Source organism: Haliaeetus albicilla, chromosome 22 (genome assembly GCF_947461875.1).
Source record: "Haliaeetus albicilla chromosome 22, bHalAlb1.1, whole genome shotgun sequence".
NCBI classification, from domain to species: Eukaryota; Metazoa; Chordata; class Aves; order Accipitriformes; family Accipitridae; genus Haliaeetus; species Haliaeetus albicilla.
In genome coordinates this window covers 7,405,143-7,430,027 of record NC_091504.1, presented here as the reverse complement: position 1 = coordinate 7,430,027, position 24,885 = coordinate 7,405,143, and positions in this window count along the sequence as shown.

Genomic DNA, 24,885 nt, shown 5'->3' with positions numbered 1-24,885 from the left:
CAGCCTTTCCTTCACCTTGTGCTCAAGAGAGCTAGTGTCCAGCCCGACCCTCACCCAGGAAATGCCAGTGGGATGCAGGAGCAATGCTTGTTTGCAGACAAAGTCATTACAAGATCACCCAGCTGGAAGTTGGAGCTCATCAAATTCAACCTTGAAATAGAAGCTACAGCCTTGCAGCTGCCAAGACGAGCAAAGAAAGGAGGTGGGTCTCGATGGCGCAGGCACAAGAGCCAATTCCCCAAGCACACACTGTCACCTAGATGCTGGCAGAGGCAGCACTACACGGGGAGGGGACCAGGGCTGCATGGCAGCCACCTCCACCATGGTGGCAGAGCCCAGACAAATGCTCCTGCCTGGGCACCGGGCGCTTGAGGAGCGTTGGGAGGCACTGTGGAGGGAGAGCAGCCGGGAAGAGCCAGCCTGGCCGGCAGCTCGGGGAGCAGATGGTGCAGTCGGCAGGGGAGCACAGACACCTCCCCATGCAGGCCGGGAGCCAGGGCAATAGTGCGGCTCCCCACTGGCACCCATGGGCTCTGCTGGGACAGGGAGGCAGCCAGCCGAGCAGGCTACCCACACCCAATTCACCCCCTCAAAATACGGATATCCTCGCTCCTGCGTGGGAACAAGCATTGCATCTGCCAGCATGTACGCCCTGAGCACAGTGGTCGGTAGGAAGATGTCAGAGTCATGCTTCCATCTCACTCGCTGGCAGAAGCTGGCTCAGCAGTTTGCTTGTGAGCTCTGTCCAGGAAAGCATTTTTGGAAGGGCATTAGGTAATTGGCATAAAAGTCACCTCGTAGCCATGTAAGCCCAAGCACAGCTGGCAGCTGCACTTTGGTGATCTCTCCCGTTCCCAAATCTCAGCAGAAAACCCCTCTGTAGTCACAGCTGGTGAACCCCAGGTCCCTTCTCCTTCTGCCCCTGCATTGGACAGCTCCTGCCTCACCCCATCCCCACATCCCAACCCCTGTGCCAGTTTGTATCCCAGCCGAGACAAGGTCTCCAGCAAGTTTTGGGACTGCATGGGCTCCACACAGGTCCCTCTGCAATGAGTCCCTCTGGGAAAGCCATGCTAGGGAGCAGATCTCCAGTAGGCCAGGTGAGGGATGTCCTCCATCCACCCACCTCTGGGGACAACAGTGTTGAGACGGACCAGCCCAGCGGCACTGCTGAGGATCCTGCTTTCAGCAAGGTTATTAAACACCTGTAACCACTATCCCCAGGACTCTGCCACTAGACCTTCACCTTCTCCTGACCTGGGTGACACCATGCACCCTGGGAGAAAGGGCAGAAAGAGGTGGTGGGGAAAGAAATTGATGGGAAAACCAGCCTACACTTCAGCCCAACAAAATCAAACCTCCTGAGACAAAGTGGGAACAGAGAAGTGATGTGATGAGCTGGCAGCCACCAAAACCCCATCTCTTCTCCGCTCAGGTGCCACAGGAGAGGGCATGCATGGGGAAGATTACCACAGGCAACAGAAGATGGTGACCAGATAAGCTCCTCACCCTCTCACATGCCGGCCAGCCCGCATCCCTACGCCGTTGGCAGAATGTTTTCCGCGCCCTCTGTGTTTTGGAGACCTCACTTCCCACTAATGAGATGCTTCCTAGGTTGTAATTCGGACAAGTTGGCTTCAGTTGAGAGAAAACCAGAAGGAAAATCCTCCCAGTCCTTCCGGCTTCTGTAATTGAATGCAAATTGCTCAGTAAATATCTGCAGCCAAACACCCCTGCAGCCACGAAGCAGAGGAGGGAGTGCCATGCTCCAGCGGGGATGGTTTCTACCATGGGGTGATTTTTCCGAGCCGTGCTTGGCTCTTCATGACAAAGGGAGAGAGCTGGGGGGCACATCCCCAGCCAGCATCAGCTTTGCTTCATGGAGGTGACGACAGGGTGGACAGCACATGTGCGGGAAGCTGTGATCCTCCTGCTGCCCGTTGTTGCCAGCCCTCCCTGCCTGCCGGCCCTGTGCCCCATGGGGTCTGGGGGTCCCTGAAGGGAGGGCAGCATGGTGAGGCAGGGCAATGCCATGGCCAGGAGGGCTGCTCCTCGGGATGGGGAATGAGCTGGGTGAAGGCAGGGAGGGCAGGAGGGAAGAGACGTGGGAACAGAGACTGCCACACAGGCGCTGCCTTATCTGGCATGAGCCATTTAGGCAAGGGCAGGCTTGTTGAACCCCAGAGCCACTTGGGATAAAGAAGCCATAGCCAGGCTTAGGGCACTGCCCTGCCCAAGACCACAGCAGCTGCCAGCAACCCCTCACAGGGGCACCTCACTGCAAGCAGAGGGGTCATCTCTGATGCTGCATCCAAGCCTCAGGAATGCCTTGTCCCTCCCTCCATGGCCACAGGGTGTAGGACACCGACCCTTGGGGAGAGGGAACAGCCCCAGAGCAGCACTGGTCCCCACTCTCACCCACCACCCAAGGGGAAACCCACCCTGATCTGCACTGTTTCATCCAGCCCTTGGTCTCAGGCCAGCCACCCAGGCATCCCCCATCACTCAACACATCCTGACTGTGGAAGAAGCATCTTCAACAGCCTGGCATGACCCACTGGCACTGTGCAAATACTGTACGCATGCAAAGCTGTGAACACCTCTGTGTGCAGACACAGACACATGCGATAAGATCCACGGCTACACAAACGCGCTCCCAAGGAGATATTCAATCAGGCAAGGGGAACGGCCCCCAGATGCCCAAATGCGCTAACAGACAGATGCAAACATTGAGCGAGACACCCGGAGCTCACGACATGTGCATACACACAGTCAGACACATCCGTACACAATACCTCATTAAACATGGGCAGTGTACAGTCCCAGATTAGGTCTGGCTGGGCTGTGGGCACCCGGCCAGGCTGGGATCAGGGTTCAACTTCAGCTTTGACAAGTCCTGAAGTCTCACAAGCTGTTCTCATGGAATTCCTGTTGCCCTGGACTATCAGCGGGCACAGAGGGACAGCCCTGGACTGGAACAGAGGAAAAAAATGCTAAAGCTCATCCAGTCCCAAAAAGCAGGTTCAGATCCCCTGAACCTGTTGCGGTTGCCCCATCACTGGAAGTGCTTAAGGTGAGATTGGACAGGGCTTTGAGCAACCTCATCTAGTGAAAGATGTCCAGGGAGGATGGACTAGATGATCTTTAAAGGTCTCTTCCCACCCAAACCATCCTCTGATTTTATGATCTAGGAATGGAGTTGGCTTCAGCTCGAGGCTCCCGCCCGTGGGACCAGGAGCCGGGGTCGGGGGGACGCGCATCCCCTCCCGGGCCGGGACCCGGCAATCCCCCGGCTGCCGCGGCTGCTCCCCGCGACCCCCGGCCGGTCCGTCCCAGAGCCTTTGCTGCCACCTCTCCGCGCTGCGGGGAAGCACAGCCCGGCCCCGGCCCCGGCCCCGGCCCCGCGGGGGAACCGGAGCCCCGCTCCCGCAGCCCCGCTCCCGCAGCCCCGCGGTGGGGTTCCCGGGGCCGAGAAGGGCGGCTGCGAGGCGGTCGGTGCTCCTTCCTCCTGCGGGAGCCGGGTACCTGGAGGGTACGGCCTCTGCTGCTGGCTCAAGATATTCTGCCCGTTCGTTATAAAGGCATTACGTCAAGAAATAGCCAATTTTCTGCTTCGTCGTTGCTGCGAAGCGACGCCCGGGACAGAACGGTGATGAGGGCTCTCAGCTTTCCCTGCCCCGAGCTCGCTGCCTGGGAGGCAGGTTGCCCCACAGTAGCTAAAATGCTTTCCAAACCCTCCTGCTTTCAAAGGTCTCTCCTCTCCCTCACATCCAGACGGCTCCAAGTCAGTAACGTTGCCTTGTGGGCTCCAGCGAGGTGGCCCCTGTGAAACCTGCAAGGTCCGTCCCGTGCTCCCGCTCCCCATGTGTCCCTCTTGCCCCATGCCAGCAGCGCTCCTTGTCCCACTCCCAGCCCTGCTCCAGCAACACGCCTGAGACCCCTGCGCCCGGCCCTTCTTCCCAATGCAATGAAGTGTCCCACCTCAAACTGGGAGAACTTCGGCACCGCCCCGAGCCCGGCACCTCGGGCCAGATGCACTTGCTGTGCTGTGCTTCCCACCCCCAAGGGCTGATGGGTCCTGCAGTGAGTGGCAGGTGCCCACAGAGGACAGGGCAGGGGAGGTCGCACGGGCAATGCACCGTAGGGGTGCAGCTGCCTGCAGCAGCCTCTGCCCACAGTGCAGCTCTCAGCACTCCCACATGGGACACCATGGATGCCTGAGAGCAGTTCAGTCAGCAGCTGGTGGGATGGTGTTTGGGACAGGCCGTTAAGTGGTTGTTTGGGGTAGGAGGCCAACAAGCCTGGCGGGAAGTTCAAGCATAGGTACTGGGCATCCTTGTGGATGGAGATAAGCCATCCTCCATTATCATGGGTGACTCTCTCCCCTTTCCTGTTGGGACAGGCAATGGACTTGAGCAAGCGATCCTCAGATGTACCGCAGGCACGGAGCAGTGGTTCCTTCTCCACATCACTTCTGAGCGTGAGCATCAGCTCTAAGCAATGTCTCTCCTTTCAAATGCCAGATGGACTTCAAACCCTGTATGGGCATCCTGGAGAGAACGGAGGCCAGAGCGTCCCTGAAACCAAACCTCCAGAGCCAGGCCTGGGAAAGAGGAACGCTTCACATCTTCATTGTGTCACCAAGTGCTCAGCAGTACATAGCAACAGGGAAACAGAATTATTGAGACAAATGCAGCTGCCTCCCACATGAAGGAAACAGAACTGGTCAAAGCCGGGAAGCTCAGGAGGGGGGAAGGAGAAAATTTTCATAAAATACTCTTTTTTAATGACAGTGGGGCTAAATGCGCATTGCACACACGCACACACACACACACACACACAAAACAAACAAACAAAAGCCCTAACACACACTGAGGTCCTCCAGCGATGCCTTGAACTGGTTTGTGGGAGGGCCTCCCTACAATGCCACCATCTCGATGGCCGCCCCTCTCCTGCGTTGACAAAAGGCAGTGTCACACATGCCTGAAGAAGCCAGTCCCAGAGCCCGTTTGCTGTTCTTTCCATTGTTTCACTTTAATGAGTTGCTAGCGAGGGATGACCTTTCCCTCTCCCTCCTCAACAAAGAAATGAATGCATTTCTCAAAATCACGGGGGAAAAGAAAACAAGTCAGAAAGCGCGATGGCCGCAGAGCTACCAAACGTGCCATTGACAAAGACCAAGAAAACTGCAGCGAGCCGGCATGGCTGAAGACCAGGGGGCATCAGGAAGGCTTCAGGTGGAGGGGATGCTCCTGCAAGCCCTGGGCTGCAGATGCAAAGCGCTGCGGGGGCTTAGGCTTTCACCAAGACCTGCACAAAGCAGGTCCCAAAGCTCTCCTCTGGGGTTCCACTCCATCTGCCAGCCAGAAAGGGGACTCACGTCCATCCTGAAGAGCTGGTGCCCCAGGAATGAGCAAGACCTGCCCGTACTCACACACCAGAGCCAAAGCTCATGGGCTCCAGGTTCACAGAGACCCTTGAGTCCCCGTGTCCCCACCACCCCAACACCTTCCTCGGGTACAACAGCAAAGGTCTGGGACCTCATTGGACCTGGCAGAAGGAAGCTGCAGCAGCACGGCCAGGTCCCTGCCCATCCCTGTGCCGAGGATAACGCAAAATCATTAAACACTGAGGTCAGTGCAGCCCTAAATGTGCACTTCAGCCTGGATTTATCCTGCTTAACTTTAACATCTCCACAGTTGATGGAGGAAGGCAGGCAACTCCTGGGGAGTGCCCTGACCTGAGACCAACTGCACTGACCTCTGAGGGTGCCTTCTTCACTACACAGGAGTTTCTGTTCCTCATTTTGGCACAGCATGCACCACTACTTCAGCTCCGGGACAACAGTGCTGAAGCACAAAGTCTTCTGCTGACCCAGTGAGACCAAAACAGGCCTGTGACCCCTCCCAGTATCAGGTAGCCAGGCCATCACTTCACCAAGCAGTTATCTCCATGGTTCAGTTGTCTTAGACCTCCCCAAATGGCTGCTTCTGGGTCTCCAACGGAGAGGGCTACAGCAGCGGTCAGACCCAGCAGATGCTGATTTATTTTTAAGGGCCCCACCACCCCTCTTCCATGGCATCTCTGAGCTTTGGGAGGAGAGACAGTCTCAGCCATGCACTCACCCAAGACACCTGCACCGGGGATGGCTCCCTCCACTGCCCAGCACTGATGGGCTCTAGGGAAGAGGCAGGTTTTCCCCAGCATTTCCAACCCTTCAGCCTGTTGCAAACCATGTTGTGTATCAGCAGCTCCACTCAAATCCCTGCCAACATGCAAACATCTGCAACTCCTTAGCATGTGGCATTCCCTTTCTTTATTTCACTGGTGTTGCTGGAGTTAACCTTCCTGCTCCCCGGCTGCAGCCTTGCATCCACCACCCAAGCATCTCGTCTGGATGCGGTGGCTGCTCCCGGGTGGGTGTGCTGCCTCCTGGCTCTGCAAGCGTTAATGCTGCCGAGCTGCAGGCACGCGAGCATTGGAGCATTGGCTTGTGCCCTTTCCTCTCGTGGTTGGGTGGGTTTTTTTGTTGAGCTGGTTTTCCGTGAGTTTTGGAGCTCTTGCAGAATGTTTAAGCTGCTGCTGCTCAGTGTGGAGAAGCACAACCTCCATCAAAAGCTGGTGGAAAGAGTCAGAGGACATCCTCCCTGTCTTTTGTGCTTCTGGTGACAGCAGTCAGCTCCTTCTCCCCATTTTCTGTGCTCCTGATGGCAGCAGCCAGCTCTTCCTCTCCCTCCCATCTTGCTGAGGTCCACCCATCCCAGGGAGGGTGGGCATCCCCTGAAGAAATACAGCCACTGACCCTGCCATACTTGCACAAAAGCACCTTTCCTTGGCCCCATGCACCATGCCATGCTATGCCATGCCCATAGCTAACCCTCTACTCTCTCCTCCCTCACTGCTTTTCCTCCACTAAGCAAATCCTCCTTAAAAATACCTTTTGCCCTGCTTACACCTGTGTTGGCTTGGGGAAGGGTAGAGATGTGCTCTTGCAGGTCACCCAGGCTGCCCCAGCTGGAACGTGGCCAAGCACAGGGACCAGAGCCTGCCCTCCCCGGCAGCACAGCAAGAGCACAGAGTCGGAAAAAATGACGTGGGAGGTTTTCCGTTGGAGGACACTCCTTCCCTGCTCAGTGTTCAGGGCTGGAAAGCTCTCGGAAAGTGAAAGGGGTTGACACTTTTGCTGGCAGCAGAGTTCAGCAGGGGTCAGGGCTAATCCAAGCAGAGCCGACGGGAGGGGAGGGAGGTGGCGGGGGGAGTCAAGCGTTGACGCGCTGAGAGGTAAAAGCTGTGTCAGACACTCCCAGGAGGAAGGAAACAAATGTATAATCAAAATAAAACCGGCTGGGGCTTGCGTGGTTGATGGTGGGTCTCCGGGGGGCTCAAATTTTATGTTCAGCTGCTGCGGGCAGCACGGCGGGAGAGCAGGGCTGGGGGTGCTGCTGTTGGGGGCCATGGTAAACTCACCCACCTTGCAGGCATCCAGGTATCTACCCGGCCTCAAAAACATCAAGATGCCCAATAGTCCTCAGATCAGCCTGCAGATGCTCAAGGCTCGTCTTAGGTCCCATCTCCAAGGGATGGTTGGGCGGGAGCTCAGGCTGACAGACACCCTGAGAATCATGTCAGGACTGCTGTGACACCCCAGAAACACTCCTGCTCTCCCACCTTGTGTTTGCACAAAGCTCCAGGCCCCGGAAATGCGGCCACCAGGCAAAGTTCACCACCCCAGCAGGAGCAGAGACCAGGAGCAACTCAACAAAACCCAAGCTGTCGCCCTCTGGGCAGCTCCTACCCTGCCAGCCATGCTGCACTGCTCCTGTCCCAGCTAGAGACAGCTTTGGTGCAGTCCTGCTGGGGTCCTGGAGGTGCCAGGGGAACCACACTGCTCTGTGCTCAGGTCAACACAGGATCCAGGGCACTAGACACGTGCAGAGCACCAGCATGCATCTAGAGCAAAGGGGAGATCATTGCCTGCCAGTACATGATTGACTCAATGTTGAGTCTTAGGCACAAGTCCAAGCCATGTGATGATACTAAGCAGTGTCTGATAATAAAATCAGCACCAGACAGCAGAGCCCATTTGTTTCAGATCAAGGGGATTACCAAGATTTTTACAGGTTTGCTAACAAACAGTGGGGTATTTGTGTGGAGTTGTCCGGGCCAAATCCATCTTTCATCCAGAAGTCTCCCTACAGCTCTGACACTGGGAGCTGGGGGAGATGAGCATCTCCTTTTTTCAGGCATGCCTTTTGTTCGTCTAAACAGGATGCAGGACTGAAAAACACATCAAAATCTCTCATCGAAAGCTAGCCAAAATGCATGGTTTTCTAGCACTTTTGAATGTTTGGGGATTTTGTTTTCATTTTTTTTAACTCGGGGATTGAAATTATTCATTTCCAAAAAAAGGGGGAGTGCATAGGCAATGTGGTGTTAGGGGCATGCAGGTGCAGAAGGGCACGTGCATGTCCTGTTCCTCCAGCCAGGCAGGTCACAGCCCTGCAAAGTCCCCTGGGATGGGGTCTGCATCTGTGGTGTTGGAATGGAAGTTCCTCACCGAGCTCCCAGCCCTGACCCATCCAATACGCTGGTCCCCAGCCTTGAGCTGGGACTGTGAACCCCAGGAACTGAAATCCCAAAGGCAGGCTTCCCTTCAGCAGCACCTGTTCATGGAAAATTAGCAGTCTGTGCAGGAAAAAAACCTGCACAAGGAATCAGTTTGGGGCATTTCAGATTCTTTTAACGTATCTTAAAGTTTCTGAGTCTTCAGGCCATGCTAGTATCACATTTTCAGGTTTTCTCTATGGTGGTGGAAGCTCAAGCCTTCCTTTTCCTTGCCAACCCCCCCCCAACCAACCAAAGTGGAAGCCTCCCCAAGCACTGTGTCTCCAAGAGCCTGGCCGTTAGGAGGAACATCTGGGACTCGGGGAGGACAATTTGGCAGAGCTGCAGCGCAAAGTCATGTCACCCAGCTCTCTGATGGATCAACTGGAGGAGACGTGAGAGGCACCAAGGGCTGTCTGAGTCATGCCACTGTCCTTTAAATCACTCCGTCTCCCAGTATCCCCAGTATCATTGATAAATCCAAGAGGAGATGCACTGCTGATGGGTATATTTTCCGTGAGCAGTTCTGAACAGCTGCTTGGGGACAGCACAATGCCACAGACTCGTGAAGCTTTATAATTGCATTTCTCCATCCAGATTTCCCTGGTTTTGAATCGCTGCTGAGCCTCTCGCTGCAGCCATCTCCTCCCAGTCTCCACAGGTAGCTGGGGGGTGACTATGTCCATTTTACAGGCAGGGACTGAAGGCACCAGCAGGTCCCAAGCCTGGCAGGGACCTTTGCCTGCTTGAAGGCAGGATGCGGTAGGATGGCAGGGTGCCTTAGCAGAGCAGGGTCTGGCTGGGGACAAAACACAGGAGCAGTGACCCCCCTGGGAGGGCTCCAAGATAGGCCAGAGAAGATCTGAAGCAGAGGGGAGTGGGACAGGGGGGCTGCTCATGCACTGACCTGCCGACAAGCTGCTTCGCCGGGGCTTGATGCCCCTTCAGGGACTCTTCCTGCAGGGAGGAGCGCAGTCTCTCCCGCTTGCCCCACAGACTGCTGGCATTGGGTGCATGGTGTCCCTGGGCCCCCATGCCCAAACTGGCAGAGGCCCCTCCTGGCACAGCCCTTGGGGAGCCCCACTAGCCAGCACAAGCCTGTTCCCCCCCAAGAGCATGGCACAGCCAAGGTTGCCAACTGCACGGCATCTGAGGGGTTAAGAAAACCGAACCTGCCACAAGAGATTTGAGCAGAAACTCCACTAGAGACCTTGAAATCCTGTTAATTGATGCCACACATGTGCTGCATTTAACCTCTGCCCTTTGCTGTAATAGTTTACACAAGTGGCATGAAGGCCGATGTCTCCTGATGCGCAGGGGCCGTCTGCGCAAGCCCAAACCCGCTGCGATCGCACCGGGCATCCTCGGAGGGAGGGTCACCTCCTCGGCGCCGAGCGTCACCTCCTCGGCGCCGAGCTCCTTCATCCCAAAGGTGCTCGCGAGCCCTCCACCGGGTGTTTCAGCTCACAAGCCCTTGTGCAGGAATCAGCCACTCTTTGCAGTCAAGTCCCAGGCAAAGGAAGAGTTCATGTGTAATTATTCAGTTATTTGCAATAAAACCCTTGCCATGGTCTCTGGGGTGAACATGGTCCTTCCAGCTGGTGCTCAGGCAGGCGGCGTCCCCGGTCTGCTGGGTCTCACCCAGGGGTGGAGAAAGGAGCTACTGCTGCTTGTGGTTAACACCAAGGGTGTGGGACCAGCATCTTCCCAGCCTCGCCAATGCGAGGTTTGTTCTTTATCACTCGGAAAAGAAACTGTGGAGTCAAGACTGAAAAAAAAAGAGAATATCAGAAGAGTTATGGCTATTGTTAACCCCTACTGTAGCCAGCCAAAGGACAGAATAAATGAGTCCTCCTGGGTTTATCCATCTTAAAAAACACCCGAGTAGGCAAAAAATTAAAAAAGAAGAACCTTGTAACTCTAACCCAATACAGATCGTGCTTCAAATCAGCTTGTTTCCTCCAGTGCCCAGGCTTTGGGGTTGGACACAAGAGAGGTTTGCTCTGGCAGTGGGGCACCGGGAGGAACGAAGAGAAGGTTCCAGGACAAGGCAGGAGACACCAGGACTTGGTCCTGCTGGGGAAGGTCCCAGGGCCACAGGGACTTGCAGAGTTACCAGTGATGATGCTCTGCATGGTTGGTCCTCACTCTCAGGAGCTGATACCTCACCCAAGCTGACAGTGCCCAGTTAACACGTGAGCCATTGCAGTGGGAGCCAAATCGCAGCTCATATGTTGGTAGGTAGGTGGTGGATCCACCAGACTCCCCAGGCTGGGTCGGTCAAGACGCACCACCCTTGCGTCACCAGAGCCATGACAGCACCAAGAGCAGCCCATCAGCCTTCCAGCCATGAAGTATACTTATTATACTAGTACTGCAGTACAGTTAACCATGAAATAGGTGATCTGCTCTTGCACAGCCCAGAGGTGGATTTATACCATGTCTTTTTTCATTGCCACTGTTATTAGCATCCTATCTTCACCAATCAAGTGACTCAGGCCCATGACCAAGGTCTCAGATGAAGAAGGAACTGACATTGCTCCATATATTCAAGTGCAATAGCAGCCCTCGACGTTGGGCGCTGTGGAGGTAAGACGTTCTGGATGGAGGAGAGCAAGTAATATTATCTGCTCCCATTCCTACTTGTCCAACAGCTCCCAGGAAAATCCCTTCTGGTAGAGTCATAGGGTAGGGAGAAGCTGTGCCCCACAATGAGCATCTGGCTACCAGGGCTGAGATTCACTCCAATCCACAACTGCCTCTCACTCACAAGCTGCTCCGTCAAAGACAACTCCTAAAGGTTCCCCTTCAAATTCACACCAAAAGATGAAAACCAAAACATTAGTTCAAAAGTGTTCATTTTTCTTCCTCTTGGAAAGATTAAAAAGAGATGTCAGATCTCATTTCACTCTTTCTGCCTTCCCTTCACAGATCGTGGGGGACTGGCACAGAGCACCCTGATGCTGGTGGAGAGCTGTGCTTCAGAAGAGAACTGACCTCTCTGTGTTCTCCCAACCAGTTGTAATTTTAAACCCAGTAACACTGAAGGTCCTATTGTATTTCAGAATATTTGTGATCAGCCAAGCACCTGTCAATCAAAACATTTGTGGGGACAGGGAGGACTGTCCTTGGTGAAGCAGCAGATGCGAAGCAAGGTGTGATAGCATGAGGGGTTTCTCAGAGATGCTTTGGGCCAGGCTGTCACCAGCCCATCCCCTCTGACAAAGCCAGATCCTCCAGGGGACCAGCACCCATCAAATTAGGGCCAGATCTTCAGTAGCTCCAGCTTGGAAGTGTGTGACCAAAGTTTTGGGCAGCGACAGTGCAAGGGGCTGCCGGGGTCCTGCAGGCATGGGACCTCTTGCCGGTGCTGCCTCTGGGTGGGAAATCATTTGAGAGCAGCTGCCAGCACTGCTTGCTTTTGACATCATGAGAGGGAGACAAAGCAGAGAACCTCACCCTGTGCTAATCAGCCAGGCCCTTGTTTTATCTTCAAATGTTCCTGCACGCAGCCATTAAATCTGCCCAGCCAATATCCCAGAGACGATTCTCTTTGAACGGCCGCTTTGTCTGGTAACTTTATTTACACTTTTGATGCCAATGTTTATCCACTCTTTAAAAAGCTATTCAGAGCGTCTCCCAAATTAACTTCAGATGTGAGAGCAATGGGAACATTCCCTACTTCATATTTCATACACTTTCGTGTTATTTAATTCTTGGAAACTCTTTTTTTTAAATACAAAAATATTTTTTAAAATATCTCCAAGGTTTTGGAGAGTATAACCTCTCCCTGTGTGGTCTGCAAAATCTGGCTGTAAAGCTCTTTCCTAAAGTTCACAAACTCCGTTATAAATCGTCTCCTTATCTTGCTTATTGGGTTTCTGTTTTCACTGACATACATCCTGGATAAGAAAATGCTCCAAGTGGCCTCCACAACCAATGGGCCTGCTCCACTGGCAAGAGGAGCTCCATCTGGGGATGACTGGCACGGATGCCCTGAGGAGATGGGGATGGGGTAGGTAGGGTAAGATGGGATGTGATGGAGTGGGACGGGATAGGGTCGGATGGGATAAGGTAGGATGGGATGGGATATGGGGTGGGATGCGGTGAGTGGAATGGGATGGGATGGGGTGGGATGGGATAAAATTATGAGATAAGATGAGACCAGACGAGCACTTGCTTTTCCCCATTTCACCACAAACCTTCCCTCAGATTTTAATCTTTTTCCTCAAGATGCCTTAGAAAAAGGAAACTGACTTTCTGCACAGGAAAAAGAAGCCCACAGCAGCCTGGTAATCGCAGGGCTCACTGGAGACCCATGGCCGAGTCCCTGGAGGGTTGGGGCAGGCCACCAGGTCTGCTCCATATGGAAGCAGCTGCAGTGGCCCAGCAGACTCAAGCCCCATCCTCCAGACCCCCAGGAGGTGGCTGCACCATCAGCGCCTGGAGCCAGCCCATGCGCCCATAAAGGTTTGTGCATTGACTCTTCCAGCGGTGACCAACTGGAGCTGGAAGAAGGCATCACCTAGTGCCACTGTGTAGACTGCGAGGGTCGCCCAGGAGGCCGCAGCAGAGCTGGCAACACCGCCGGCTCCCAGACAGAAGGCGTCACTGCCTCCAGTCAGGTCTTGGTCTGTGGCTTTCCAGCTGTGAAAGAAGTTAAAAGGCCTCTTCCCAGGGGGACAATTTTCAGAAAAATCCAGTAGGCAGCTGGAGACAGCCTCCAAAACCGGCCGGCAGAGCTGAAAATCCTGCTTGAACGCAGGTATTTCATCAGCAGCTGGCCAATGGTCCCTACGGCAGACGGGCTCCTCCCTGCCTGCAGCCTGGGGTGTCCAGCAGAGGAAGCCAGGCAGCCAAAGGACCCAGAGCAGATCCGGAAAGGCAGACTGTTTCCATTGCCAGGCCAAGCCAGAGTGGTGTCCGATGAAAACCACTGCATCTCCTGGGATACTGAAGCGCGAACAAACCTCTGGACAGGACTAAGAAGGACCTGATGACAGCAAAGGGCTTGGACAGGGAAGAGGGAATCCAAGAGGCTGTATTATTTGGACTCATTAGCAAGCAAGACTTCCATGAGGTTAACTCCTGCCCTGCTCCAGCACCAGGACCCAGTGTGCCAGACAAATCTATTCCTGACCTAAAAAAAGGGGTCTGGGAAAATGGAGGGTAGCTTTATCACTGGCCCTGCAGCCACAGTAGGGGGTGGCCATGACAGCTCCCTGGCAGGGGGCTTCCCCCAGGGTTCCCCCAGGAGGAGGTAAGAATTCATGTTGCATGCCAGGCTGCAGGGCAGCATTCTGCCAGTTACAGACCAGTGCTGCTCATCCCTGAGCACCTCACCCCAGCAGGGACAGAGATGTCCATGGGGGCAGCTGGAGTGGGAGAAGAGCCAAGAGGGATGCAGGGGAGGCTGCCGCGCTAATCCTGGCACAGTCAGGCATCCAGGTGAGACCACCGGAAGGGTTTATCACCTTCTCTGGGTGGCAGGGGCATGGAAGGGGTGGTACTGCGTCCTCCTGACAGGCTCAAAGACATCCATTATTTATAGAGCACTTGGGGATGCTCAGAAGCGAGGCGCCACACAAGCATGAAATGTCATTACAAAGGATATGATTTAAGGCCGGGCAGAGCCGGGAGGGGAGGGGGATCCAGTTTGTGTGGAAGACTATACAAAATAAATCCTGTCCGAAAGGCTTCCCGCCTCCACAGCAGAAAGTGGAGCTGTATCAGCCGGCCTGTCTCTGCTGTGCTCTCCTTCTTCCTTTTACAGGCATGAAGAGATTTTTTTTGCTCATCTTTGCTCCAAGATTTGCTGAGTCCCGCCAGCTGATCCATGGCCAAGGGGAACATCAGGGAAGCAGGGAAAACGAAGGGATCCAGCTCTCCTCCAAGGTGGGACCTCCACAGCCATACCTGCCCTCAGCCGGGCGACCTGCACAATCACTGGAGGGATACGGGCATTGGAGGAACACAGCACTGACACCGCTGGCCACGCACACTGGCCAGGAGAGGCTGCAGGAGAAGGAAAGCTGGTGACCCAGAAGCCGTGTTTCCAGCATGCCACTGCTCCACTCCTCCCAGCACAGCCAGGCTCAGGGCTCCTCTGCCCAGCCCTGGGCTCCCCTCGTCCAGGTGCCCATGGCTGCGCATCTCCTCCTGCTGCCACTCTCAGCCTGGACCTCTGCTCAGAGAGCAATTCAACCAGCTCTCCCCTTCCCACCTCCAGTGACAACACCCAACAGCGCTGCTGGCACTGTCTGCACTGCACAGCGTGATGGTACACACGTGCAGCCAACATTGCCGCTGCTGGGAGAAGAGCTCTGGAGAAGCTGTAGGAAGACCATCGCTCAAGCCCTCAGTTATCACTGATGTGCGGACGTGGGCAGGAAGAGCTGGGCAGGATCCAGTCATCGGAGAGCCATGAGCCACCAGCGGAGGAGAGGCGATGGGGAGACCTGGGCCAGTGCCTCACTCCTCTGCCCCCAGCAATGGCTCGGGCAGACCTTGCTGGTGCAGCTGAGGACATGTCCAGATGCCTGCCCTGCCCCTCTGCCAGAGGCCGGGAGTCCCAGTGTGCCACAGGCCAATGTCCCTCATCAGGGCTCCATAGTGGCCAGGCGAGGGTTCCAGGGTGGTAACAGGGTGCTTGGGGCTCACCAGCCTGTGCCCCAGCCCCACCACAGGCTGAAGATGCCCTGGGTCAGGGCTTGGCCCCATGCTGCCACTGGAGCAGGAGCAAACCGAAACGCGGTCCAGGCAGCAGGAATACCCCCCCGAGACTTCTCTCCTTGGCTGCAAATGGACAAAAGGAAATTGTGGCCAGAAGGGTTTGCCAAAAGTGTTACTTTTTTTTATTTTAAGGGAAATTTAAAAACAAAAATTTCTCATTTTCAGCTTTCCTGTGAATTCTTCCCTCTCTCCCCACCCAGGGCAGGTAAGCAGCCAAGTACTCTTTCCACGGGAAAGGAAATCTCCTCCTCTCCCCTTTCCCTTGCATTTTCTAGGAAGGAGAAGAAACTCAAGATAAAGCTAGAGGAAGAGGAAGCCCATTGAAATAAATTAGCCGGCAGCAAAGTCATTGGGAAATGTTAAATGAACAAACAATGGCTTGCTGCTCTTCTTAAATTTCAAACCGAACTGGCTCTGCAGAGGGGGATCTCCATCCCCACCAAAGTTCAGGCAGAAGAAGAGGAGGTCCGCTTTGGCTTGTCTTGGTAACACCACTTAAAGCCCTCCATGGCTCCTTCCTGCAGCTGCCTGGTCTCCACCTTTTGCCACAGAGAAGGGGAACCCTTTTCATGGGAGGGCTGCCCCAAGGTCTGGATCGTTTTCTTTCTCTGCTGGCTCCAAAGGAGGAAGAGGAGATACAGCTCCAAGCCCAGATACCTCTGCGATTTGGCCTTAAGTCAAGCAAGACAAACCCTGGCCTGCAGGCAGCTTTAACAAGGAATTTGTGACCCTAATTGGAAAAATAAGGGCATATTCATGCAACACATAAATATAAAACAAAGGTTGAGTTTAAAGATTCAGGGTCTAGAGAGGAGCAAAACCAAAGAGGCCCCGAAGTTTCCAAGTTCCTGTTGGCTTTGGAGACAGGTCCACGCCTGGGGAAGTTCAAGCTTCTCCAGATCTCCAGGGTCTGCAAAACCTGCACTGAGGCTCTCCAGCGAGCAGCCTTGCTCCCACGGTTTCCGGCATTTCCTAGTGTGGGAAGGTCTGGGAAACACTGCAAGAACAGCCTTTCGTGAAGTATTTTGGCACCTTTGCTTCCAATGGGGATGCAGAAAGTACAAAGGCTGCAAAACCTAAAAAAAAATAGGGGGAGGGGGGCTAACTGAAAGTTTTCAAGCATTAGCAAGTTTGACTTGGGGGTGGTTCAAGTTGGAGGTGAAAGTTCGGGCGAGGTGCTCATTCTCCGTGAATCAGAGCATCCGTATTTATCCTAACGATCACACGACGGAGCTGCAGGAAGCTGAGGATCAAGAGGCGGCTGTTGAGGGGCAGGGACTTGTACCAGAGCCAGCCCCCAGAGCTGAGCCTGCATGCTCTCCCCAGCCAGGGCAGCCTGGGGCTGGGAGCTGAGCTTAGCCCCATGCAAGACATCAGAGCACGGATGGAGGGAGACGGCCCAGGCCCCACATGCAAGACACCCCGATGTGGGCAAGGAGGTCAGGCACCCCGATGGGAGTGGTACCTCTCTGGTTCAGCAGCTGGAGATGGTCCCAGGATGACCTGGAGATGGTCCTAGGATCAGCTGGAGAGGGTCTTAGGATGACCCCGTTTCCCTCTGAACCCCTAACAACGTGCCTCCACCCACTGTGGAGCCGGATGCACCCACTGAGATGTGGCACCGTGCAGCTGATGCCCCTACACAACCCCACAGCACTGCCTGCCCAAGCTGGTGGAGGCACCTGAGCTCCGAGCACAGTGCGCAGACTCACTAGAGAGCAGGGCAGCAGAGCAGGGTAAAGGATGGGGACTGGGTGTTGTGCTCACAGCTGGCACTGTCCCCCTCCAAGCAGCTCTGAGAAGTTTTGAAATTCTCCAACAATGGAAAATTCCTTCCTCTCTCCCTAAAAAAAAAAAAAACAAAACCAACCCCCAAAAAACCCCAAAAACTCGCTTTGGGCAAATTGAAGCATTTTTGCTCCACTTCCGACTTTCCTTGATTTTGACTTTTCCATTTTGCCTTAGACAACATGATGCAACAGCAAATTAAAGCAAAGCATCATTTTTTCCCAAATCTGCACTGGAAATGGCCTGTCCTGAATCTGCTGAATGGTGATGTGCTGACACTGCCAGAAAAAAAATGGAAAACAGGTCCCAAACCGAAATACATGCAGCTTCCCAGAGCTCAGCCACGTCGTCCTGCTTGACACCGCATCCTCCCATCAGCATTTTGCTGACCAGCTGCTCTTGCAGCCTTTCTTTTCTCCTGAAACACCACATCAGCATCCCTTATTCTGCTGTTTAACCAGAGTTCGTACTCTGACCTCCTCCACATCCCCTAATTATTATATTGGGTGTCTTATGCTTTGTGCTTACAAAGTTTTAAGAAACAGGCTTGCATACATGCAAGAGATGCTTGACAGAACTCAGAGCCTGTGTAAAGGCAGAACGGGCATCCTTGTTCTGCAGACAACAAGCCAAGTCGAGAATGAAGGCTGCTCGTGGTTGGCGTGGCTGCCCCAGCACCACCATCACACCTCATTGGAAGTGGCTAGAAACAAGACTGGAGGGTTTCTCAGGTCCCCAGTGGAAGCTGCAGCTCAGCCTGGTAAAGGACTTTCCCCCAAACCCCAGTGTGGCCCCAGGACCTCCAGAATAGTTCAGCCTGAAGCCCATCCTGAAGCCCCCAGCCCCTTCTGAAGCCCCCAGCCCCTCCTGAAGCCATGCTTTCCACAGCATGCCACAGCTGGAGCCCGATGCAAGCAGGCAACGCAGGAGCATCCCTAAAAAGACTTGTAAACTGAGAAAAGCCTCTCCCAGCCCTTCGGCAAACCCAGTGCCAGTCCTTACCTGTACAGTAGCACCCATTTCTTTAGAAGACTGTGAATAGGGAAGAAAACAACATATGTAATCCAAATTACAAAAACAAAGCCCAAACAAAGGCCGTAAAATCTAATAATTAACAGAGTAAATAAGCTGAACGCCCATTAGGTTGCACATATTAGGTAATGACAAGTAGTTTGCAATAACCACTTCAGAATGGACTTCACCCAATATGCATTTAATTAGGGTTTAATAAAGCAACAGCATGTTCTTAAAGGCCAATTAGAAACATATTCACTGAGGTTTAGAAGCTATGTAATAGATGCCTGTAGGAATCAGATACGTGCTGATTACATAGCTATTAATCCTCAATAAAGGGTCTAATAATCATTTTGTGCTTCAGGAGCAGGCAGCTGCTTTATTAAATCTTAATGAAACGCATACTTGGGAGCTTTCCTTCAAAGCCAGCCCATGTTAGGAAGATGGGCTTAGAAGTGGCAGTCTGCTGAGAGAAAAGACCCCCCTCCTCATCACCACCTCTGCCACTGCTGCAGTGGGTTTGAGGCCAACACTGTCCCCGGAGCAGCTGGGACAGTGGCAGTTGATTCCTGCTCCAACAGGAGCGAGAGATCTCTGGGTCTGGGAGCACCACAAGACATTTCACCTTGTGCTGAACATTTGCTCGCGTGGAGAAACATCTCCATGAATCGGAGCGTCCATCCGATTCATGGCTCCATGTCTAGAGCATCCCTGCGCAGCTCACACCAACACTCTGGGCAGGAGGGAAGCAAAGCCCTGGGCTTGGTGGGGTGGTGCCACATGCCATGAGGAGCTGCTCAGCCACTTCTCCAGGAATTTACCTCCTGCCTGGATTCACTTCTGCCCAAAAAGGAGCCAGACTGAAGTGAGCTCCCTCCCACCATCACCCAGAGGAACTGGTCTGATCTAGGGTCTAGGCCAGCCAGGTGTTGGCTTCTTGCCACATAACCTGTAGGATCAGAGGTTGGTCTGAAACCTGCCAAGCCATTACTAAGTCTCTGTGGACACACCCGGACAAGCTGTGCCCATGCCTTTCCACCACAACTCCATCAGAAAGCCAGCAAAATGGCGCAGCAGGCTTAAAAACTGTCAGATTGCAAAAACTTTTAATAAATACCCATCTGTTTCTTCACCTTCTGGTTTCCCAGCTCTCTGACTCATGGGTTTGGGTTTTCCACGGTGGCTGGAAACTTCAGTAACTGCAGTTGCGACGCAGCCACACTTCACCCCTACACTGCCCTGGAGATGAAGGCGTGCTTGGTCCTCACCCTAAAACAGCCAGGCACAGAGACCGCCCCAACACAGCAGCCGGTTGTCAGCTAAAAGTTGCCAGCCCATCCTTCTCCACCGCACAGAAGGATGAAGGCATGGCAAGCCAGAGCTGGTGCAATAGAGCCAGAGCCAGCAGGCAGCACCCAGGGATGGATCCAAGCCCCATGGCCATAAGCGGCACCATCTGGCAGCGTAAGGCTCTGCACAGCGCTGCCCACCAGTTCAGACTGGGGCTTGAAGGTGCAAGTCCCAGTGGGGTCCTCTCTCAGGCCACGCCTGGCTCCTAATTAGCAGCCCTTGTTAACCCTTCAGGATTTCAGCAGTGCTAGGACTGGCAGCCTGCCGCCTTGCCCTGGAGATGCCCAGGCACCACGGGTCCCCCATCTGCTCACCCCAGCTGCAGCATGCCAGGTACGGGCCCAAGCCCAGGCAGTGGGTGCCTGGTGCTGAATTTCATAGAGGAGCTTCCAAACACCAGGACAAGCCATGGGAAGAGTGGCAGGAGCCACAGGCACGAGCAGCCCAGGGGTGAGAGGTGATAGAGATCAGCGAGGGTGGGCTGTTGGGGTGGCCCCTGCAGCACGGAGCTTCAGCACTCTCCTGTGCTCCTCTGGCAGCAGGACAGGTAAAGAAGAGAAAAACCCACGTGACATCCCAAATATGCTGCCCTTTTGAAAGCTCTCTGTGGTGTTACACTCTAATCAGCCCAATTAAGCAGAGCTCTGTCCCACAGGGCTGGCTGCTTGCTGGCTCCCATGCCGGGCAGGTGGTCTGGCTCACCCCGGCAGGGCAAAGCACCTCCAAGGCCTCCTCCTAGCCATGGGGCTTTGCGGCCAGGGGAGCAGCTTGGAGGGGCAGTGCCCCACCTGCCCACAGCCATGGGGCTGAGGAGGGCAGCCCTGGGGACCCCCCAGCTCCACAACCAGGGATGCCTCCACCTGTGTCTCCTGCCCCTGAGCATCACTCGCTCACCCCACCAGCAGAGCCACCATCCCCACTCATGCATGGCACCCTCCACTCCAGGGCACCCATGTCCATTCTTCGCCCAGACCCCATGCCACCATCCCAGCCCCATGCGGGCATCACTCACGGTGCCCACCTGCAACCAGAGCAGGCATCCCACGAGGACCACCACCCAAGCATCCTTCATTTTATCACCTGGGTCAGGCATGCACACCCTTGCAGGTGCCTGAACCCCCAGGATCCACATTCCCCAAAATGGAGATACTGTCACCTCCCATGCCAGCAGCTTCCCTGGCCAAAAGTCTCCAAAAAAGGAGTCACGATGGGCTGTAAGCAGGGTGCCAGTGGTTGCCCATGGGCAGCTCTGAGCCAGGAAGCAGCTGGTTGATGTTAGGTATTGTCAGGCCTTGCCTTGCCACAGATGGACAAAATCGCAACATCTCCTGTGTTATTAATTAATTTGTTTTCACAGGAAAAGGAAACTTCTGTCCAACCTCATAGAGGAGTTAATCTGCTGCACAAATTGGTCCTACCAACAGCCTAAGTGGGAGCAGGGTCCTACAGGGACAGCCAGTCATTGGGGAAATAAAAGGACAAGGCATTTCATTACTATTGTTCCTCCCAGCAAAGAAAAGCTTCACCTGGCCAGGGTGCAGATTGCTCCCACCTGCCCATCTGTCCACCTGTGTGCCCTCCCAGCTTGGCATCCCACTGCCTCGTGGGGATGGAGAGCCTCAGTGATGGTTCCTGGTGAGACCCCATGTGTGAGATGAAGAGCTGGGAGCTCCCTTCTTCTTCTCACTGGTAAAATACCAACTCAGCCACAGACACCCACTTTTAAGCATCTTCTCTGCATCAGGGAACCAGGCTGGAGAAAGATACTCCACGTGACCGTCATGGAGTCTGCTGTCTCCATTAGCAGCCTTTCAGGTGGTCCTTCCCATTCAACCACAGGTGGCTGAACTCCACGGTGCTCTGCTGACGAGCTCCGAGCAGAGATCCCTTGGCTGGGCAGAGGTGCCCACAGCTGGCACAGCCTCTCCACACTTTCAGGGCATCCCGCTCTTCTTGTTCAGTCAAACCTCATTTGCCCACAGCGTTGCTGGTCAGCAGTTTTCTGGTGGAAAACACAGCTTCTGCAAAAGTAATATTTTCCCCGCTAGAAAGTTCTGGTTTTCTCCCAAAGGCCAAGCCTCAGGCTTGTTTAGCTGAACTGGAACAGTTTGAGGTCAGCTTGACACGAAACCTCCTGTGATGCATCACAGGTTGCTGTCATGCACCCCAAGTCCCACCACAAGAGCCCAGGCCCCAGTGAAACTTGGTCCAGGGAGAAAAGCGGGCGCTGGTGATGCTCCACCAGCTTGGGAGGGCATGGGCTGGTGTGTGGGATCTGAAAATGAAGTTTGCTGAATTGAGCGTTTCTGCCCTCATTTGTTTTTTTTTCTTTTTGGAACTTTCCATCCCACAGAAGATTTTAACAAGTTGATTTTTCCACCCTCTTGAGGACAAAAACAAATTCTGAAATATCACAATTTCCACAAGGGCAAAACTCCTGATTTTCAGCCACTTTCTCCCAAGACCTTACCCCAGCAGTGCTGCCAGGAGGCCCCAGCCACCCACACAGAAGGTACCCATATATACATATATATATATATATATGTCTGGTTTGCAGCCCCTTCCCCAAGAGGGGCTCTTGGGTGTTCAATAAGGCATGAGCCCACAGCATCTTATGAGGGCCATCGCATGGTCCCCTCTCCCAGCCTGGCCACAGCATTGGAGCTGAACACCGGTGCTATCCCCACCAGCTTTTGCTGAGCCACAGAGGAGGGGGACCTGTGGCAATCAGAGGGTGCACAAGGTAGGGAAAGAACAGTCATGCACGTTTGGGGCATCCTGAAGATTGTGACCTCAGGAAAGATATGGAGGCAACCAGGCTATATTTAATGACGATGCTTAAGGGAAGAGTATTTTCTTACACAGAAGAGCCACCAAAAGACCTGCTTGGAAGTGAAGCTTGAGCTTGTGCCCCAGTAGAGGGCACAAGGCAGATGTCTTCAGAAAGGATGTTCTTGTATAGGGTCTGCCTTGCCTTACTTCCCTCCCTGTGCCCAATCTTCTAGCTGGTTGGGTCCTACATTCAAGAGGGAGGGTGCGAAGAAATGGCAAGAAAAAGATTAATTTTATTGGGAGCTCAGAGGGATGCATTTAGAGATGCCCCACAAGGTTACACCAAAAGGCTCATTTGACTGGGGTTCTGTGTCCAGCACTGGCTGATTATGGATGTTTAGAAGAACTCAAGAAAGACCTTCCCAGGAACAGTCAGCTACTTTGGGACATACAAATCGCTGTCTTCAACAGCCACCAACACACCAAATGTTCTCTGACCCCTTTTTGGATCAAACATGGTCAACTAGTAGTGTAAAAAAAGCCTGTCTGTTGGCTAGCTCTGAACAAAAACTGCAGCTAAGGCATTGCAGATCATCACAAGCCAGTCCCCATCCTGTGGGGGCTGCTTGCAGAGACGAGAAGGGTTTGTCATATGGCAATTAGCTGCAAGGAATCCCCAAAACCCTCCAAAGCTGCTGCTCACTGCCTCTGGCCCTTCCAATAAATTTAATGCTGCTCTCCATTTCAGATGGCCAGCTGTTCCTTATTTCTAGACCTGTTTCCTTTCTACTAATTAATCAGCTCCAAATGTCTCTCTGCATGTCCTGCCTGAACATGAGGCCAGAAACACAACGTCAGGACGTGGTCACCCAGACCTGCTCATGCTGCAGTTGAGAGGCCAGGAGTGCCAGCAGCAGAGCTGGAATGACCCTGCATGGCCTCCCCTGTGGCCACCATGCTGCTCCACGTAGCCAGACCCTGCATTGCTCCAGGTCCAGGGCACAGGCAGTGCTGACTGTGTGGCAGGGGATGGTGGATGGAGCATACCGTTGCATCCCATTGTGCTGACTCCCAACTCCAGCATCCTGCAGAGGGAGGCAAGCACCAGCCCTGTCATCTCGTGTGACCCCAGGCAGAGCCAGGGCTGAAGGCTTAGAGGAAAAAAATATGGGTTCACAAGACAAAAGAAAAGCAAAGGGTGGATGAGGCACTCTGCCAAGCGGGCCACACCAAGGTCAGCTTGGCTTATCCACGGCTGACATATCCTGAGCAGAGCTGCCTGTGCACAGAGCCAGCAATGGGGAAACATGAACAGGGACTCATGTCCAGGGCACCAGAGCCAGCGGCCGTCCCAGCCCCAAGTGGAGGAGCTGGGACTGGAGGCACCGCCAACACGCCCGGGCTCTGCTGCTTCAGCTCGTGGTCAGACTTCCTTCCTCTTGGAAAAGCTGGAAGGAACCAAATTTTTTCTTTTATTATCTTGGATCTGACTTGCACAGAGAAGGTGCTCCAAGGCCGCTTGTGCCAGGACATTCACAAAGTTTCCCAGCAGAAGAATGAAGCAAAACAAGGGGAAGCTCTTTGATCTTTATGGGCCTGACACTTTGAGCCAAGGAAGCAGCAAGCATGAAGCTCCACTTCCCATCCAGGTTTGCGATCATTCCTCCTGGCCATGGCCTCAGACAGCAGCACTGAGCCTCTTCCCACCCCTGGAGAGGCCCCATTGCAGCAGGGCTGACCACAGAAGGCTGCTGGGGACTGGAGCTCTGACCTTGACTGCCGCTTGCCTCAATGCTCTGTTTGCATGAGAGAGAAGGGACATCTCCTCGTAAGCCTCTTCCAGGTCTCAAGGTGGAAAGGATATTTAAGTGTAAGGTTCCCCCACACATACAGTGCATCTGTAACAGACAGCACAGGCTGCTTCACCACCGTAAAGCTCTGCAGATGGAGGATGCCAACTGAACAACAGGCTTTTTGCCATTTAGTCCCTTTTGAACCAGAAGGGTCACTTGGGAAATTCAAACTGAAATCTGGATTTTGAAGATTTCATAGTACCAAGGAGGATTTTGGTGCTGCATTCGTCCAACTCTGCTTCAAAACCTCATCTCCCCCAGTGACTGGTAGTGGCTAACCTCCAGAAAGGAAAAGGTCACAATACCCAGCCTCATGGCTGGGTTCCAGAGGTAGTGAGTCCTTGGTACAAGGCTGTAAAATGCAATGTGCCTTGGGTTTCTGCAAGTGAAAGGACCGTGGGGAGGCAGGACTGTCACCATGGCAGGAATATGGGTCCTTCTTTAGGGTCTCAGATTCCCTGTTGCAGCTGTCTCAAGCCTGCAGCACTGACCTGGAAACTGGGTGGTAAACAGACTTGAGTGAGACTTCCAGTACACCCTGCCTCCAGGCATGCTAGGGATATGGGGGGGTCTTCCTGGAAGAGCAGAGGCAGCAGCAAGTCAGGGCCAAAATAACATCCAGAGCAACACAGGCAGGCCTAAGTTGGTTGGGTTGGCCAAGTCATGAAAGCCAAGTCTTGGTTTTGTTGGGACAGTAGTGATTCCCATCCCACCTCATAACTGAAGTCACAGGGTTGTAGTCCCCTGAGCAAAATGTACCTTCTTATTCAGC